The sequence below is a fragment of the Myxocyprinus asiaticus genome, chromosome 16 (assembly GCF_019703515.2).
Source record: "Myxocyprinus asiaticus isolate MX2 ecotype Aquarium Trade chromosome 16, UBuf_Myxa_2, whole genome shotgun sequence".
NCBI classification, from domain to species: Eukaryota; Metazoa; Chordata; class Actinopteri; order Cypriniformes; family Catostomidae; genus Myxocyprinus; species Myxocyprinus asiaticus.
This window is the reverse complement of record NC_059359.1, coordinates 11187406-11193637: the sequence shown is the minus strand read 5'-3', so window position 1 is coordinate 11193637 and position 6232 is coordinate 11187406.

Genomic DNA, 6232 nt, shown 5'->3' with positions numbered 1-6232 from the left:
TGAGAGTGCACTTCCTCTGTCTTTTAGAGACAATGCACGTAAATATAAACAAGATGTGTAAGATGTAACCAGTATATGTTTAATGAATCTTCTTTTCCTTTTCTTTTTTGCATCCTGTCTCAGAGAACAAGGAAGATAAATATGCTTTTATTAACTGACATATTTACAATATATACACATATTCAGCAAGTACTCACCTGGTAATTATTAAAGGATTTTTAAAGATAAAGAAGCTTCTTAAACATGACTGAATGTACAGATAATAATCATTTACACAACAATGGATGCATTTTAATAAGGAAGAATCATTTCTTCAAGATAGCAGCTGTTCAGATCTGTGTGTTAGTGCAAATTAACATGAATATCCCTGGTCTAGAGAGGGCACCTGTTAATGTTGTAACCACTAATTAGGAGTTATCTCAGCTTTTAGACAGAGAGCAAGCTTATTCCACCCACCACATTTTCCTCAGTGTGCCTCTGCCTGAAACTCATACAATTATTCCAGTCACATACATCAGACTTTTGACCTATTATTTACCATAAAGGTCTCATCTTTCAGCTATTAGTCCTTAAAGGAATAGTTCACCCAAAAAATGAAAATTCTCTCATAATTTAATCTCCCTCATGCCATCCCAGGTGTGGAATGAAGATTTTTAGAAGAATACCTCAGCTCTGTTGGTCCATACAATGAATGGGTACCAAAATTCTGAAGGTCCAAATCACATATAGGGAGCATAAATGTAATCCATAAGACTCCAGTGATTAAATCCATGTCTTCAGAAGTGATATGATAGATGTGGGTGAGAAACAGATCAATATTTAAGTCCTTTTTTACTATCAGTCTCCACTTTCACGTTCACATTCTTCTTCTTATGTTTTTGGCGATTCACATTCTTTGTGCATATCGCCACCTGGGGCAGGGAGGAGAACAGCTTAGGTCAACAACAGTTTGTATTGAATTTAAGCAGGATTCACCCTGTGTGGTGCAGACATAATCTTTAAGTAATATTCTGTGTTTAATACAAGTTAAGTTCAATCAAAAGTATTTGTGAAGCCTCCACACGCACTATGTCGCCGCGGTAACGTGCTCAACAAGCCACATGATAAGATGCGTGGATTGACGGTCTCAGACGTGGAGGCAACTGAGATTCGTCCTCCGCCACCCGGATTGAGGCGAGTCACTACGCCACCCCAAGGACTTAGAGCGCATTGGGAATTGGGCATTCCAAATTGGGGAGCAAATGGGTGACATGGTACTATACGCATGTCATACACTGTAAAAAATGTCCGTAATTTTAACTGTAAAAGACTGTAAAAATGCTACAGTAAAAAAGGAAATTGGTTAACGAGTAGTTACCATAAAATATATGTTAATTTATTTATATATATATATTTAAAAAAAGAATACTGTAGTTTTAAGGTAAAATGTTGTAAAATTGTTATTTTTTAGATGTAAAAAGTATGATTTTCCCGTATAATTAACGGCAAATATGTATGTTTAACAAGAGAGTACATGTAATTTTTACGGTAAATTATTGTTAAAATTACGGTTCCCAGAATTTTCTGCGTGACCCATTACATTTCATTATATTTATGGGAATAGTTATGTTTCTTCAAATTTTTAATATCAGTTATGTACTTTGGGGTGTTATGTGTTATATTTTATGTAGTTTAGTTATGCAATATTTATACCTGATGGTGTTTAGTGTTTGTATGTGTGACACTGAGCACTGTCTCTACATGTTTATTGGTCAATGCTCCTGGAAGGGCCACTATTGATGAACTTCATGTCATCATGTGCCCTTCTGTAATTACTACAGTGATTAACAATAGATTATAAAGTGAAAAGTGGATTTTTACAGTCTCAGAATGTAAATATATTAAGTTTATTATTTAATAATATAAACGACGGTACTGCACTGCAAAATATACAGTAAAAACTACAGTTTTAAACTGAAAATTTACAGTTTGTTCTGTAAAGTTGTTTACATTTTTACTGTATTTTTTACATAATTATTCTGGCAATCACAGCTGCCAGTTGTTATTTTTTATTTTTGTAAAAACAACAGGATTTTTTTGTACACTGTAATAGAACAGACTTAAAATGCAATGATCAATTTTATACAATATTTAACCGGGGTCACTGTTTTTAATCTCTATCATCAAAGGTGGTCCTTGGTGGTTGAAGAACCCTGATTTATTGTACCAGTTGAAACAGCACCTATTAGACCCTAACAGAATGACTAGATGAGTTATATTTAGCTATAGGGATTCATGTAAATATCTGCACCATACACACAAATACCAGGTTCAGATTTGTAGAAAATGTATTTCATTATTAATTTATCAACAGTATCATTGGTTCTAAACTCAAAGTGTAGAGAGGTATAAATCGAAATGGAAAGGTAATCTAGAGTGCATGATTGTGGAGCCAGAGTCGTGATGCATAAAACATCACATCAATAAAACACTTAAATCACCTTCAGTCTTTTAGATTTCCATGTATTCTATTTCTCTTACACAACCCATGTTGCCTTTGATAAGTTGGCACTCTTATCTTATTTCATTGATTCTTTTTGCAGAATTAATTTTTCCTTTGACTAAATAAAGGTGCACAGCGAGACCCTGCCACGTTGTGACACAGTCAATCACATTTACTTGAGGAAAAGCAATTTCCACACCATTATCCACAGGTTTCAGTGGTTTCCGCTTTACCTGGCACTTAATCGCTTTAAAATTGTGTTTGTTCATACAAAACATGGCAATTTTGTTTGGGAAGGAGAAAAAACAAGGATTACTGTGGTGGATGGTGAATATGAGGACACGTTATATAGCATCATTGTTTGTTTTTTTCATATTACATCATGTGTATATGCATAAATGTACAACTTGTACAAGTTGTACAAATAGAATACATAGCATATTTTAAGCTGAAAATACAAATTTACTTTGACATATAAGCATTTGGCGAACACTTTTTCCAAAATGACTCGAAGTGACATTTTATCAGAACCCTTGATCTTAGCATTGCTAGTGCCATCACTATCACTAATGCTCATACTTTGGGTCAGGGTTTTATTTATTTATTTCCAAAAAGGGGGTTTCTCCTTTTTTATTTTAACTAGTACTTTACTGTTTTTGCTATTACTTTTATAAGTGATCAGACTGATGACTTTCACCTGGAGGACAATATATGGATGAAAAATCCCACAGACTTACATTGTAGAAGAGACCTGAGCCATATATAGAAACCAGAATATCATAAACTTGGGAGTGGTATCTTTTGACTTTGGCTAGTAAACAAGCACCCATAACTCCCTAGCAACCACTCAGAGCATCCTAGCAACTGCTGAGCAATGCCCTAACAACCACCCACAATAATCTAGCATTGTTTTGCAAGAGCAAGCACCAATCACATTTTTTTCTGAAATTTCATTTAAAATGCCCTTAAATCTTCTAAAGCTGAGAAATAATTATCTTTTTTACATCCAATTAATACTCTTTACAACTAAAACTTGTTCAGCCTGCCTTATTTCCCTTTGCTAACCTGTGTCCTACTTGATCAGTGGCTGAGGTGACAAGCCTGTGCAGTGTTGCTGACTTAAAGTGCATATTTTTATATTTCTGCATATAGCCTCATACCTTGAAATCTTGGCTACAAAAAGAACAACAACAACTATTGAACATATTCACCGTTCTTGCCCAGGAAAAAAGATACAGATCACCGAGCCAAGTTTGACCTTTTGTGTCAACATGCCCCAATAGTGGGGCATATTGTCACATTATATGGGGCAAGTTGTCACAATGTAACTTGCTATTAGGTTTCATGCAAACTATCACAACCACCAAAATAAAATCTACGCCTCTTTAAAATTAAACAGCCTATTTTTTCACAAATCAAATGTAAAATAATTATGATGCACAGAAGGATTCATTAAACAACAAAAATTAAAAAGGTAAATGTACAAAAATATTGCTACATTATTTTGGCCAACAAATATTGTAATTATTAAATTGTATACATTTCAAAGTCAAAACTTTTTCAAGTCAAAGCTTTTATCGTCATATGTACAGAGAACAATGAAATTCTTACTTGGGAGTTTCTTGCAGAACTAAGACAATCTGCCCTATCAACAAACAGACAGTGATTGCGCATAACTTACAGAGACTACAAAAACATAACTTACACAATTAAGTATGATGTTTAAAACACAAACTGCCTCGGTCCAAAGAACACAAACCTTTCGGTAAAAATCTGCATAAAAATATAGTTGACCCTTGCCTGAATGTATGTCAGTGTTATTTTATTTTATTCTGTTCGCTTGTTTACCCAAGAGCTTTAACAAAAATATGATAGTAAAAATGTACTTTGACAGTTTTGAACTAGTTGTTTGAAACCAACATTCAAAACCTCGGCTAGAAAAAAACTCAGATGTTCAATTGGACTTTTGACTCCAAATCTTATCATTACTGAGATATAGCCCATGTGACAACTAGCCCTGGTCTCCCCTATATATATAATCTAACTGGGGTTTGGAACGACTTGAGGGTAGATAATAATGACAGAATTAGCAAAGGATGAACTATCACTAAAAATCAGCTACATTTGCATCAGCAATGTTCAACTTATCACTGAAACATGTACATGATCAACAAACGTAAGATTTACTGAAAACGCAGCACTGGTCCGATAGGACAAGTCATAGTTCCGTCAGCTGACCCAAAACTCTCTCACACTGTCCCCAGGCCAGTGGGCCATCTTTCTTGTTGAGCCCTACCATGACAGAGCAGGTGTATACCTGGACCTAAAAACTCTAAGAGGCTCTAAAACACACAAATTGTGACACAGTATGTGAAAAAGTTGGGATAGACTCTCCCAGAGTTGTGATACAACAATATCAAGTATGGGAACTGTTCTAACAAATAATGAGCTCCATGTCTTCACACACTAATTGTGGAAAATAGTAACAATGTATGCAGGTTTTTGAAATTAATTTTGTTGGTAGACAAATAAAGGTATCTCATGTAAAAAACAAAAAACAAATTGCATCTTTTTTCTGGTTAGTATTTGTGCACTATAGAAAGAAAGCAAAAAAATTACTTTACTCGGTCTACCCTACACAACTGTTCGCTGGCAGTAGGGGGCACTCTATAGCTATGATTATAGAACACACTATAAAATGTATACTTTTCATGGTAAATCTCAATTAATCTGTTATCTGCGAGTTCTCTCTCACTATCCAACACACACACACACACACACACACACACACACACAAACAGAAAGAACTCACTGAGATGAATCAGGCACCAGATGCACATTCTGTCCTGATTAATTAATAAAACTGAAGTAAGAATATCACAAATTGTATTCTGATATTTCAGCTCAAGGATTCAACGACTTTGAACCACGTCTTACATCTCTGCATGAGGCCTATTAGTTGTTTGAGTAACTAGCAATAGCAAAAGACATAAGCTGCTTAAATTGCATGCACACGTACCCTCTTTTTCATGGCATTATAGCATATTCTTAAAGGAATAGTTAACCCAAAAAAGAAATTTCTCATTAATTACTTACCCTTAAACCCACACTCTAAACCCATATTTCTTTCCTCTGTAGAATATTAAATGAGGATATTTTGAAGAAACAAACAAAAATAAAAGTGACCAGGAGCTGAAAAGCTCCAAATAGGACAAAACAGTATGATACAAGACATTAAGATGCGTAATACGCAAATTAGGTTTGTGAGCTACTGTGGGGGGCAAGATTTTTAGTAAATAACGATTTAAATTTCAGTAGTTTCTGCGAACAAAGCTATCATTAGGCACTGGAAGATTTGGTATTCAGCACATGAGTAGCATGGACTACTTCTATAGTGCTTTTGTTTGTCAGCTCCAGCAGACCGGCCCAGACTTCACGCCCACACCCGCGGCCTGTGGAGGAGAGCGGAGAGGGTTAGGGAAAGCCAGCGGGATGAGCGGGAACACTTTTTTGGTTGATTGGGGACAAAGAAAGAGTACCTCAAAGAAAAATATGGAATAGACTGAACCCTGTTGAGTTTTATGGCAATGAGGAATTTTCAAAGAGGTATAGATTCAACAAGGGTCATCAAATGAAAAAATTGGACCCCTAATTAAACATAGCAGTGACCTCAAATGCAGCTATACCACAATTGCTCCAGCTTCTGACAGCCTTGCGCTTTTATGCCACTGGTTGTTTCCAGATGGTGGA